We start from the raw sequence: 14,915 nt of genomic DNA, 5'->3' as shown, positions 1-14,915 counted from the left end.
ATGTTATCGCTTGCTAACCTGTCTTTGGAAATCCTGTCTGAGATGGATAATTTAGCTTTGTTATTAACGGAGCAATTTGGCATAGATTTTGGCTTTCATATTTATTAACTAAATTGTTATAACATATTTTGGATTGGCCGGGTCTTTATCTTCTTTAGGATCACTAAAATAGAGGTTTCTGCAGCAGTAACTGAAACCTCCCTGGTGGTCGAAAAACTATTAAGCATGTTCTCTAAGGAAGGTCTAATTACAGGTTCAAAGATTTTGTAAACACTTATGGGAAAGCCATCCGGTCCCAGTGCCTTCCCGAATTGGATTTACTTAACCTCCTGTTGAATCTCGCTCTGCTCTATAGGCTCATTCAGCTTCAAATTATCCTCCAGAGAGAGGTTCCGTATTGATAGTGAAGAAGGGAATTGCAGGCAGACATCCTTGTGTGTGGAAACTGAGGGGGAGTGTTTGTTTGTGTAGAATTGTTGAATATTTTTGAGGATGTCACACAGTTTGGTTTTGGAGGAGCGAGAAGGGTCCTCAAGATTAAAAATCAATAAGAAGTTCTAGCATTTTAAGTGGGCAGCGAATGTTTCCCGGCTTTGTTTAAGTAGAATCATTTTTTTACCATTCTGAGCCTGGACCCATAAGTGAGTACGCCTACTCACAATTTTATTATAACCGTATTTCTGTTTCTTTATCATTTCAGAACTGATGGATCATTTGAATTCCTGAAAAGCATTTCATTGTTTTTGATATCTGTCGCTAGTTTATCTAGGGAAGATCTAATATCCTTGTTTTCTTTTTAGATATACGGCTTATCATCTAGCCACAAAAAAAGATTTTTAGAGTAGCACAAAGGGTAACTGGAGAAGAGATAGAGGAAGTGTTGCCCTCCAAGAATAATGATAGCTCACAGCTTAATTCACATACATCCACTTTGTTCTTTAGAATTTCGGTATTCATGCACCACGCTTGGGTTTTAGTCTAAGGGGGTAGAAGGCTGAGGGACAGAAATAGCTGCATGATCAAAGATGGCAATAGGTTCAATTGAAAAGAAGCAAGTATCTTGTAACAGTGAATTGTCTACTAGGATGTAATCAATTCTAGTTAAACCTTTGTATGGGGGAGAAGAGGGTGAAGCCATTGCAGTAGGATTATCTAGCCTCCAAACATCTGCGAGCACATGCGCTAAACAAAGTGAGTGCATTGCTTTGTGGGCCCTAGGGATACTATATTTACATGCTGCATTCTTGTCTAGAATAGTAACCATTGATACGCTAAAGTCACCTTCCAAAATTATACAGTCCTTTGTGAGAAGCAGTGTCATTTTGGCTGCTAATTTGGACCAGAAAGTGGGGTTGTCCGCATTAGAAGTGTATATGTTGATTACAAACACCTCCATAATTACTGCTTGAAGCTGGGTGATCAGCTATCTGATGAGCTATCTGCCACTGTCGTCCTGTTCCGAGGTAATGATTGAGAGGCCAGAATTTCTAGATATTAGGGTGACTACTCCATTTTTCTTGTACAAAGCCGGGGACCAGGAGAGGTCAGGTATCCAGCTTCTGCACATTGAAAGAGCTTCTTTATAGCCAATTTTTATTTGTTGTAGGAAGCCTGTATCTCCCTTCAATGAATAGCAATTGTCAGAGATCTTTCTTTGCTTTAAGGATGGTTAAGCCCTTTCGTGTTTAAAGATACAGCATCTGATGTAGACATAGGACAAATGGAAGAGGCCATAATAAGCTATTTGGTGTAAGTGGTTGTCATGGGAGAACTAGCAACCAATAGGTAGAATGCATATTAAGCGGTTGCATGGCTCTGAAGAGGGGAAAGCTCATATAGATAGGAGAAATAAGAGAATCAAACCCAAAAAAATTAGCACCCTCCTAAAAAATAGAAGAAGAGCCTAGAAGAGGCGAAAAAGTGTGACAAAGGCAGTGGTTCACACTTGCCCGGGATAGCGGGAGACCTCCGCCCCAGCACCTGCATGTTAGAGCAGCTTGATTATCTAGGTAGATGACGAGGAAGCCTGTACAACAGGATAGGTAATCAACACTTTTGCATCTAGAACCCAGAGATACACCAGTCATGGGGACATAAACATTGTAAACATCTGTACAAGTCAAACTGCATGTATGACTCTATCAATGAAAAGAATTGTAATGAGTATCAAGCGTTACTTATGCAGCAAACATACTGTAAACGGGGCAAACCAGATAACACAGAGTTAGCATTTTGGCTACTCTAAACCACATGAAATCCACCCCATTAAAGCAACTAATGCTACAAGTCAAACCCAAGGGGATCCATAAATGAAGATGGGCCCTTGGTTAGCAATATGCAGCGTTAGCATACGAAGCAACACAGACACCTAGGAAAAAAGGTACATAACATCCTGGTATTTTAAACTTGTTTCATAGGGCAGAGGGGCATAGGCAAATGTCCAAACCGATACTAAAGTCATTACATCAAGCTCAATTCAGTACAGCATAACATGCACCTTTCAATGAAAACATATGCCTCATGGGTGACATGAGTAACATGAAAACATGGTGCTTGAAATCAGGTGAAACGTTTGTTTAAACCTTGTGAGGTCTATGAACATGGAAATAACGTAATACTGTACATTATACTCCTATTGGAAATATGATTGCATGTTGGAGGTATAAAACTGTCATAAACAGATTAATGCAGACAACTAATCAAGAAAAGGTAGTCATATCCACCCCCTCAGTTGCAGAGGGGGACCGATATGTCTGGAACATCTAAGCCTGTAACAAGGAGTTCTTAATTGGTAGGCAAAAACAGGGCCCTAATTCAGCTAAAGGGTGGTGTCGACCATGGCAAATGCAGTCACAGTAACCAGATCAGACAGGCGTGTCCCTGCTTTTCTCCATTTGTGATTCAAAAGTATTGTCAAGATAGGTTATTAATTCAGCAGGTTCCAAAAAGATGTGTTCGATCTTTGAAGACAATTTTAAACTAGGACGGGCCCCCAAAAGAATGCTGAATTGCCCTGTTCACAAGGGATTTCCTGAGTACCTGGAAGCCCTTCCATCTTGTAACCGTGCCCCTTGCATAGTCTTGGAAAATCGAGATCCTGACCCCCTTACAAAGGTCTGACTTAACTTTCTGCATGTGAGCTAGAATCAACTCAGTGTGTTGGTGGTGAAGAGTTTTAAACATCAGAACTTGAGGGTTTTTAGCGGTTTTGAAGACAATTGCAAAAGGGGCTTCGTCTTTCAAACCGCTAATTTCCCATTGAAGTGAGGGTATCATCGTATCGGATCTTGCCATGCTCTTATATTGAGCAGATATGTGGTCTTCTGCCATGCCACTTCTACATTCCGTATTGGACATCCGAAGTTCAAGGTCCCTAAGATGATCTCTGTGAATCCTTGAGACCTCTGCCTGCAGGAGATTGGTATCTGTTTTGGTGCTTTGGGCTATGTCATGCACCTCGTTGAGTTTCCTCATTAGTGCCTCTAAGGTTGTTGAGCTTTCCTACTTATCTTTTGTGGAAGATTCACCTGTACCATCTTTCCCCTTCTTCTCCTTGTGTTTCTTCAAATATGCCGTGATCAGCCTCCAAGACATTGAGATTCCGACTAACTTCAGTCACATTGGGGATCAGGTTCACACAAGGCAACCACAGACCTCTTTCAGTATCGGCCTAGTAGTGTCAAGACACTGAATGATAGGTAGAGCACTGTCGCCAAGAGATTGCCAGGAGATCATCAGATCTAGCAGCAGCGCAATAGTTAGGGTTGGAGACAACATGGGCTGCAAAGATGGAAATAGCATGGCATCACCAGCACCCAGGTATCATGCATATGTTCACAGAGTGGCATCGTCAGATAGATCCCGTGGTATATTCTCCAGAGGCTTGCTGCCAACTCACCGGGGGCTTTAGCTCTGAACAGATAGCAGGCAGCTGGTTCACCTAGCAGGGTAATCTGGGTAATTTATGTCCTGGACCGCTCGGTGCCATCACTAACTTCTAGATCATGTAGCTGTTGCTGTGGCGTGAGGCATCCCAAGCAATGCTGCCTCCACAATTGTGGCCAAGGTTGAAAAATCCATTCCGAACGGCCACTGAGATGGCCTCAGATTGGCGAGGGTGGCCAGGGACGGCTGCATTTCAGTTCTTTAGGTGCTGCAGCGTTTATTGCACCCTACTCCCCCATCTTCAATAGAGCTAGGTGGGAGCAGACAAGGAGTACTGATACCCGGGCTGGTGTGAAACACCACGCACCGCTGGGCCCTCTGAGTGCGAAGGCAGCGGGGAGGTAGGGATTACGGGTGGATTATCCTGTGGTGAGAATTACAGAGGGGAGGCTGTGATGCCGCTCTTGCAGCCCGCAGTATCTACTGCGGCACCACCATCTTCTTTAGAGCTGCGGGGAAGCAGCAGAAAATGTTACTTCACTGGCCAGCGTATGTCAACATGTTTCACCTGGCCTGTTGTATCTGGTGGCATGGGTAGAGTCAGCCTGCCACCTCAGGTTCCATTCTTGTCTCAGATACCCTGCTTCAATCTCAGGGAGCAGTGAGGAAGGGAGAACTCATGGGAGCTCACAAAGGGTGCCGCCATCTCTTGTGAGGTCCAAGCCACGCCCCACTCAACAGCTATATTAACTGCATTAACGGACGCGTGACGTAGGGATGTGTGAAATTAGAAATTATTTTCTGTGAAAGCTAAAAGATGTTGCATGAAATTATGCAAATAGCGCAGGCTGTTGTTTGTTAATATTACACATAGAATGTTCACATAAGGGTGTAAATAAAAGGTCGCACAAAATAGACTGTGTCAAGCTGAAAATGTCTCTCAGCAGACATTTCCTGCTCACACCAATTTCCCGTGAAGAAGATGTTACAAACTGTATTATGCAAAATGTCAGGAATTTCATAAATATCGCATAATGTGATTTTTTTGCCTCATGTAACGCTCTTGGTAGCTGTGTGGTGAATTCCCTTTAAGAGAGGTGTTGTTCTTTTGGGTGATCCACCCAGGGTGTCTTTCCCGTTGTCTAGATGAGATAGAACCATGACTAGGCTTCCATCAGAATCGGTGGGAAAGCTCCCACGCAAAGGCAGGCCAAACTGCCTGTCTGCCAGCAGTAATAATCAATATCCTACGCAGACGTGACTATGTGCAAAATCTGGGATTAGCTTTGAATGCCAATGTGTGCTTTTGTACCTTTGAAAACACTAGCCAATGGTATCCGAATAAAACGTGACACTCTCCACTGTCCAGTACAAGTTGAAAAGAAATAAAAATCAAAAGATTGTTATAGAGTGTTACAGATGGTCTCGTGGTTATCCCCAAAGTTTGCCAAAAACGTCAGCTGTCAGCAGATGTAAACTCCACTATTGTTTCTAAAGGCATTTAAAAAGAACCTCTTTTCTCCTCCGTGTACCTCACATCACTGAGTACTTCTCCTTGTTGCTGCTTTGTCTGATTGAGTGTGTACATTTTTGTTGTAGACTTGAACAATCTACATTCACACTTACATTCTGTCTTGTGAGAAAAGACATGGATTGGAGATGCTTGTATAAATGGTTTGCCTACAATCCTCATCAGGACCAACCCATCTTTTACTAGTTGACTAATGAGACTAACTACTACAGGAAGTGTTTGTGTTCAGAACTGAAGGGAAAAGGAAAGGCTATCTCAGGCATTATGACCAGTCCTGTGCTGTAACAACCTGATTTCCTTTCAATCAGAACAAAATATCAATATCTAAAGAAAATAAAAACATACTGTTTCATAAGAATGTATAAAAGGTGACTTTATCTTCCTACTAAAACACAAAAAAATCTAAATTGCCAGTTTTATCTTTCTTCTATTTAATACCATCTACTACAAGGACCGTTTAGCATAACTTGATAGGACAACAACATGTTCCATATCAGTACTACTTTTATTGAAAAGCAAATTACTTTGTTATGCATGGCTACCATAGGAAGCTTCTGTATTTTCCACCATTCTAAATATGGTACTTCACTACTATGACGTATCAATATTTGATAGCAAAACTCGTTACCCACTGTTGCTACAAAATAAAGGCCTTCCAGACAAGGCTTCCAGGCCTCGCTGAAAACCTGTCAGAGCAGCTCTGCTTGTCTGCTTTCACTGAAAAAGAAAAAGCAGCGGATGGAAGGCATGGAAGGTGGTGGGGGTGAGGTATGGATAGCAGGTAAGGTATTTTTTCACATTTTGGATTGGGATGAGAGGCTATATTATGTATGGCTCCCCAGTTACTCCTTTGCCTCTGCCAAGTAGCTATAAACAGGGGCAGATGATTTTGAGGGCATACGTAACACAAAATTAAAGATGAGTAACTGTGACTTACAGGGCTGTGTTTCACTTTGGGGTTCCGAGTGGCATCATAGATAATGTGAGCTTCGCTCGTGTTGTCTATTTGATGTTGCTCAGAACCCCTCAGTGAAAAATATCCCTGTAACTCTAATTCTGTATATAATCACAGAAGTGGTGATGGTCACACTAAATAAAGTAACAACATACACTGTCTCCAGAGATGGAAGGATATTGTAGACAGTGAACATTTGAGCTAAAGACCCTGAGATGTATATTCAGTGGTGGCTGGTGACATTTGAAAGTGGTGGGACGTGAAAGAGCAGGATGAGTGCCCTGTGGCGTGTGTGCCTACCGAGGTAGCCCGACCCCCATTGGGGACATTTTTGACAAATAGTGGGCAAATTGTACATTTTCAAGCAAATTTGGAAAAGTAAAAAGTCTAATAAAGCAATTGTGAAAGTGTATTTATGACATCAATAAAGAGCCTGTGGGTGGCATTACTTGAACTGCACGCACTGTGGCAAGCTTTCTGGATGTGCATTACAAAGGCCTCAGGTTCTTTTAGGTACCTGTACACTGAGGAAGGTAGGGCTGTGGTACAGAGTCAAATGCTCAGCTAGAACATCTGAAGGCTAGTAGGGCTGGAGAAAAGTCAGTCCAGTGTCTCAGAAAGGCCAGCATGGCTGAGGCAGTGTCAGTCACTTGTCAGGTTGATCTACTGAAATACCGGGAGGGGGCATGGGCGACAGTTTGTGTCAGACACATGTCTGACTGGTGCCTCCAACAGACCAGCTGGAGAGGGGTGGTGACAGTCAGTTGCATGTCAGGCTGGTGCCTTTGAAAGGTCAGCAGGGCTGGGTCACTATCCATCACTTGTCAGGTTGATCGTCTGGAAGGTTAGCAGGGTGTGACAGTGTCAGTTATGTTTCCAAATTGTGCCTTAATGACCAACTGGACTGGAGTAGTCAGTCACGTTAGGCCAGTACCTTTGAAAGGTCAGCATAGCCCGGGTGGTGTTCGTCACATGTCAGGCTTGTGCCTTTCAAAAGTGAGCAGGGCTGGGGCAGTGTCATTTCCATGTCAGACCCTGCTTCATGAACAGCTGTGCTAGGAGATATATGCCTGGCCCTGGCAGAGGAGGGAATCGCACCAGGGTGTGTGTGCGCAGAGGGTAGCCTTCATTCACAGTTACATGTGTGGGACACTCTGCATAGGTATATCAGTCTCAGTACACAGCAAGTGTCTGAGTACCAGCAGAAGGCAACAGGCTGTCTGCAGGGACTTCACAAGACTTACAGTAGTGTCTGCCGAGAGTCCCAGCTGGGTACAACGGTCTAAACTACATCAGCTGGACATAAGAGACTGTCAGCAGAATCTTCATGAGACTCACCTGTCAAGACTCGCAGCAGGAGACGAGATAGAAGAGACTGCTGCTACCATTTGCAGAAGGCTGCTAGCAGGAGACTGCCAGTGCCATCTGCATGACCCTCAGCAGCATCTTGAAAGACTGAGCGCATCTGCATGAGACTCGCAACAGGGGACAGGTAACTGAGTGACACCACTGAAGAGTGTGTGTTTGTGCGTGTGTTTTTCCCCTCTCCCAGATTAGTACGCCAAGCAGGTCTTCACTGAATGTTATTTAGCTCCATGTTCGGGTAAGTTACAGTAGCGCTTTGCAGTGTGGACTGCATTTTGAAATCATACTTCTCGGCACAGATATTTCCCAGTGACCCCTCTCCGCAGTCAGTGCATTTATTAGGAGTTCATCAGCTGTTCCATTGCGCATGCAAACACACATTCACACATCGCAACTGAAACAACAAAAAAGACGTGTGCTGCATCACTAGAGTTGTGTAGCTGTGATCAGATACACAGGGGTCAGATACACAGGGTTCAGCAGACTCCAATTCTTTTCTTTGTGAGATTGTGCTCAAATAGGAACCACAATATTTCAACAAGACAGGAGTCACTTACTCACCTCCGTGCGCTGGCGTCAGTCTACTCATTCCACACTACCTGCCTACACTCCTCCCCTGCTGCGCAGACTGTGAGCATTGCGAGGATGCTGGTTCCCCCTGTGGGCGGCAGCATTGGCGCCGGCTCGATTAATGAGCAGGCGACAATGCTGCCGGCACTTTCCCGCTAGGCTGACGGGTGAACACTGTGGTCATAATGGGCCCGGCGGGGAGGTAGCCAGTAAGGCAGCAACCTCCCTGTCAGATGTTTGGCGGACAGGTCTTCCTGTCCGCCAAACTTGTAATGAGGCCCTAAGTTTGAATCATTACAGGGCTTCCTTTATCAGATGTTGATTAAATCACTGCTACTGACCTGGGCAGTAATATTATTAAGTGTGAAAAAACAAAGCATCCTCAATTAAGTCCATGTCCCTATATGTCATTCCCCTCAAATCTACCATTTTTACACAATGAATTCCTAAGTGCACGGAAATAATTTCTTGACATTTTACACAACCAGGAAGGACTGAAAAGAGAAAGTTTAAGACTGGAGAGATACGTGTGTGGTAGAAGGGGAGTCATGTCTTGGCCAAGGTGTCAATCGGAATTTCACTTGGTAGCATGCTGAGGACAGGGCAGGTGGTGTGAACAACCTGCTAACATCAAATCAGTGGGAAGAGGACTCTCTTTTGTTTGCTTTGCTTTTACAGCAAGACCAACACTGCAGCAATAGCTGCTTGCAGTGCACATGCAAAGATCCTTTCTAGGTTGCGTCGCCTAGACAGTGTGTGTGCTGTTTTGAGGCATATTACTTACCAAGAACAAAGCAGGATTTGAAGCTCTACCATTGCTAACCATTGGTTGACTTTCCTAGCACTTTCATTAGCCTGATTCTTATTCATGTCCTAGCTTGTCAATCGTCTGTTTGTTCCTCCCGAGAAGCATTCCCTCTTCTCTTTGTTTGGCTGACATCTTGCTTCCACCACTTGCTTTGCAGGCATTACTTGTTAGGTCAAGCCTAGGCAGCGAGCGTGCACTGTCTTCTAGACTTGCTGTATCACTTTAATTCATTCCTTGGTCTGCCTTTAAAACTTCCTCTGGTTTGTTTGGTCAATACTTTACATTTGTCCCATCTTTTGGCTGTTTTGGACCCGCCCTGAAAACTGTCCCTGCTACATGAATTATTTCACTATCTGCCTTATGTTTTGTTCCGGGGCACTACTTTTTTCTTTCTCCTCTCTCGTTTCAGCTCGCTTGTTCACCTTAAGTATCCGTCACTGCTCCCAATGACCCCTGTTAGGATACTGGAAACTCATGGGATATAAAACCCATTATTGGGTTTACAGTGCCGCTCTCGGAGCAAGTCGGGTGAACGTGAATGTGTCACCAATACCATTCCCTTGTTTTCAGAACTGCTGTCCCTCTTTGTAAAAGCCCGTTGTTTGACAATGACAACTAGCACTGCATGAGGCGGCAGAAGAAACCAATCTTAGCTGTGTGCCTGTGACTGTCGGGGCTGACGGGGCGGGGCTGAACTTTGCTCAGCTGGTGTCCCAGGGTTACAAGCGCCTCTGTTGAGCCGCTGTGGGCCGTTGCTTACCTGGCTGCTCAGACCGCTTCTCCTCCAGCCCTTCTGCCCGGCCTAAGCTGGGAGGAGGGGGCATCAGTTGGACCAAGCGTCAGTGTTGGCCACCTCCTGCCTCAGCACCTCGGTGAAGCTGCACACCTGGGCCCCCGTTGCCCTGATCGAGCAAGAGGAGGAGAGGTGGCAACAGATCACAAATGGGCATCCATTTCCCGCTCCCAGGTTACAGACATGGTAAGATGACCACCAAGTTATTTGTTTACTCTGGTTACCATCTGCTACTTCAGATCTTCATTTGTTTATCATCTCCCGCCTTAGAACTTATTTGAACATGTGTAAAACAAACTGTTGTTCCTGTTTGTTTCCTCCGACAACGATACTGATTACAACTGTCCTATTTCTATGATCACAGCTTGAGGCACATATAAAAACACCAAAATGGCATTTCTCCAAGACGCCAAGGAAATCACCCACGCTTTTCCTTTTGTGCAATGCAGTAAGTTTCCATCCTGACACTACCTTGATTTTGAAATCAGGCAGTATGATGTCGGGGTGAGTCTTTATACCTTTGTTCTTTGATGGGCCAGAATAGCAGCTGAGGACAGGAGCAGCTGCGGAGCCCAGGAACCCAAGGTACCAGGGGTTGGTGAGATCTCCACAAGGTTTCTGAAGAGTGCACGTCTGTGTGAACTCTCCAACTACCCTCCGCCCCCAGGTCAGCTAATTACAGGCACGTTCTTTGTACAAGTACATAGAAAGTACTCCACCTCACAAGGTCCATAGTGATGTAGCGTGCAAGGGAGGGGGGCATCATGCAACCACTATCCATTCACGGTGCTCTGCCAGTCATTCCACAACTGCAGCACAAAACCCAGCTGTACCAATTACCTGACGTGCGCCACTCATCAATGTAGCTGGTATCCCCAGCTAAGCCATCCTCCTGACTGCGGGGCCAATCACTCACTGCTCTGCTACTCACTCACCATTGTGCACTCATCCACAGCTATACAAGTTTCCTGATTGCTGTGTCAGTCACACCACTGCTGACAAGCAGTTCCTGTGCCAGTCACTTACCACTGTGCTCTGCCCTCCCAACCTCAAGCTGTTTTCCCATCAATCAGACTGTGCCAGTCACCCTGCAACTGCTTCCTTCACCCACTGCTGTGGCAGCAGGACTTCACTTGGTTCACTGAGTAACACTTGTTGCTCTCCCGTGCTTTCAGGACTGCTTGGTGCTCTTCTTATTAGCAAATATTGTCTGCCGCACAGCAGCAGGGTAGATCGATGTCAGTAACATTGTACACATCAAACCTCTAATTATGACCCCATGCTCATTTCCTATGCAGTTAATTTAGCCACAGAGCTGTTGCTCTTGAGTAAATAATAGTATAACAAGTAAGAAAATCACATCTTTCCTCTGAAATAAAATGGACCTGTTATCCTTCGGTCTCCAACTTCTTTAGAAACCCCTTCACCTTTCCACAAGTATGACACACACTCTACCAGTAACTTCTTTGATGTATTCCCATCGGCCCACTTTTATAATTAATTGGCTAACTCTAAAGCATACCTGCTTCTCTCCTAAAGTACTGAAAGTACCTAACATGTCTCTATCCAGTAGTCTATTTAACAGGTTTTGAAACTAGTTGGCAGGATCAAACACTGGACCTCATTTACTAAGGCATTTTTTGGTCACAAACATGATTTGCAAAATCACAGGGTTTGCGACTGTAGAATCCCTTTTTCTAATGCCTTAACCCTATTTTGCGTTTCAGAAAAGTTTTTTACGAATCGCAAAAATGCTTTTTATTAACCACATTATGAGTTAGTTGAGGGAAGCAAGAGACCCAAGATAATGTGCTGCATGTCTAAACACTTTTAAGGTCCAAAAGGCGAGACATATTGGCTCTGCCAATGCTTGTTTTCTTTTGTATTCAGCACTCCATGAGAGAGCATATGTTTTCCAGCTAACTCCCTCATGTACATCTGCCCCCCTGCACTCATTTTACTCTCTGGCATCTGAGTGCTTCACCTTGTCTGCTCGCTGTTGTGCTTGCCTGTGTGCTTATTTCCATTCCCTTCCCACTCCCTCCATGTTGCTGTCCCACCCCACCCTCCTTCTCTCTCCCCATTGTTCCATTCCTCCCACCCCACCCTCTGTGTTGCTCCCACCAACCTCTCACCCGCCACCTGTTGATTTCATGCTCCCTTGTGTTGATTCTGCGTTACACTGTCCGCCCCCTGCTCCTTAGTACCCCCATTGCTTACTTCCCACCCTTGCTCGTTAAAAAAATTAACACATTTTTGTGCAGTTTATTTTCTTTTTAGTTAGTAACGCATCTTTGATTGATATTGTTTTTCAAAAAAGCACCAGCACCATTTTGTAGGCATGTGTTTTGCTCATGCCTACAAAATGACATGGGCGGTTGAATCAATTGCTATTTTTCCCCAACCGTTAGCCATGCTGCACAGCATCTGAATGCTGTGCAAGATGGATACAAACTACTGGCAAAGCCATTAGGTTACAAAAGTAAGACCTACTGGTTTATCAACGCGTTGCAGTTCAATCCATAGCGTGTTGCCAAATCTCTTGTTTCCTCTGAGGTCAAATCTAGGTTGTATTTAGAAACAAAGCATGACAATGCTCCTCACTGTATGCAGGGCATGGTGTATGCTAGGAAGGTGGGAATAGATATTCTTGGATGGAGACATCATTCGGAACACAATATGATGCTCAAATCAGAAGAAAAGGTCCAAGCTCTAGTCCTTTTGGAAGAACAAATTTGAAGGAGGTTTAGAGTACCTTGGTGGTTACTATAGTTCTGTGCAGTTTCAAAGATTAAAACCATGTTCTCCACATTAAGGAACGTGCTGTATCATGAGAAGAAAGCAGAGAAATATCCCTCTTAGGTCATTGGTAAGAGTTGCCAGAGCAGTATCCCATTAGGGGGATTACCATTCAAGACAAATTCCAGGTCTTTCAGTGTTTCCAGGCTGGGAATTACCAGGCCTTCAAATACTGGACCCGGCAGTAATTCTGGTTATACTAGACCTAACAGAGGGACTACTGGGAATGTGGGTAAGTGCAGCATCTGTACACTGTCCACCCTCTTCCTGCAGCATGGGAAAGCAACACACCCTCACCTCTCCACTATTGCCCCTTGTCCTACCCCATCACTTTCCCACCTCCAACACAGGCCACAACAATGCCCCTGCATACATTGACCACCTGCTACAAGAAGGTGGAAAAATAATGTGGATTTGGGCCTGTTACTTTCTGTGGAATCGGGAAAAACACATGGACTTGGAGCTGATATTCTAGGGTCTTTGTGGAACTCCCCATTCCAGAGAAAATTAATTTTAACTACTGTACTTTGCATTGGGGAAACTGTTGGTGCTAATTTGTTCTCCCAAAAACTGTTGACACTAAATTATTATTCTATGCGCTCATTTTCGGGATCTGGGACCTTGTGAGATTCCCAAATGAAGACAGTGGAATAGAGATAAACCAAGTCAAATCAAACCTATACCAGACAAGGTTTAAAGTAAAAATCATGAAGGTTTATTTAAATGTCAGTATCATTACAGAAGGCAAAAATAGCCAGTCCAAATCAAAATGTCAATAAATTCTCAAAATGCAAATAATGAGAATTAGCATAGGTCTCAATCTCTATTCTAGTTAAATAGCCAGAACCAGATTCAGTCTAGCACAAGGCAAAATAAAGCAAATATATTCTAAGGAAAGAATCAAAGAGTGAATTATCATATGGCTTCCTCACCTAGATAGGTAATGTAAATATGCAAAACACTCTAAGTATAAAATCAATAAGAGGGCCGAGCAGGGAGTTTGCCTCCAAAGTGAGCAACAAAAGGTCTTTAAAAGTTTTTAGGTATTGCTTTACAAAGAAGACCACCATGGAGACTGCTCCGCTAAGTAGAGGGGAAAGCTCTCAAAATGATTCTAAGTACAGAATTAAATAACCATACGACATAGAAACAGCTCAGAATGAAAACCTGGGCAAATGTTTCAAACATCCCAAAAAGAACACTTCATATGGTACTTCAAGCAGAAAAATCACACTGTCAGCATGATGTGAAACAAATGATACACCATAATATCAAATGTAATACAGAAAACACATCACATGACTTCTGAAATGTCTGGAGGGTTTGGAATCTGCATGAGAGGGCCTATTTTCATATGTCAGCCTCCACCCATTTGCTGTTTTGTATTGACTATGTTTTCCTTTCAGCGACGGATAGTTCCACCATTGCGGGAATGTCAATGCTCCCCCAAGGTATTTCTCATCACTCCTTACAATTTCTGCGACTGGTTGCCAGTCGCCCCATGTGTCATCTCAATGCTTGGCTCTGGATGAGGGATTAGTGGAACATCTAGCTTGATAGCTCACACCCTGTTTGAGATTGATAGTGGCTCTGTACAAAGCCTCTGGGCGGCTAGTAAGCCAATGACTTGGGGACAGGCGAGGACCTATCTTAAACATAAAGAAAGGGATAAACAACAAGATATTATGGAACTGGAGACTCGCATACTTGACAATGAGTCTAGGTTAACCGGAGCGATTAGTGGGAGGCTCACCCGCCAACTTGATGTAGAATGGACCGCACTACGGCAGCTACTCTTGTGTGAGGCATGCCATTTTTGGAGGGTGACCACCCAGCGTATTTATGAGCACAGTGACAAAAATGGTGCTCTTTTATATAGACTGGCACCTCAGGACATTGTTTCACAAATTATCCCCGTGGTGACTGACGATTCCGGCTCTATGGTCCTTGCAGCCCCTGAAATTGTGACAGTGTTTGCAGCCTATACTCGGTGGCTTTACACCTGCAACCCATGACCCCCCATGGAGAGTTCTCAACCGCTCCTTAACAAAATCCCAATCCCTTCCTTGACTCCGACCCAGGGGACAGCGTTAGAGGAACCGATCACAGAAGATGAAATTCATTAGAGACCTGAAGTCCAGGAAGACCCCAGGAACAGACGGCCTCCCCCTTGAATATTACTCCACATTTCACTACCAACTGGTTCCCC

General features: G+C 44.4%; 1 protein-coding gene across 1 annotated transcript in view; it reads left to right on the top strand.

The window, feature by feature from the left end:
- The window catches only part of CCBE1 (collagen and calcium binding EGF domains 1), a 682,825-nt gene that overhangs the window by 621,090 nt on the left and 46,820 nt on the right, over positions 1 to 14,915 (top strand). The gene's annotated exons all lie outside the window — the stretch shown is intronic.

This window comes from Pleurodeles waltl, chromosome 1_1 (assembly GCF_031143425.1).
Source record: "Pleurodeles waltl isolate 20211129_DDA chromosome 1_1, aPleWal1.hap1.20221129, whole genome shotgun sequence".
In the NCBI taxonomy this organism is placed as follows: Eukaryota; Metazoa; Chordata; class Amphibia; order Caudata; family Salamandridae; genus Pleurodeles; species Pleurodeles waltl.
Note: the sequence above shows the minus strand (reverse complement) of the source record. Positions and strands in the feature narration are given on the sequence as shown.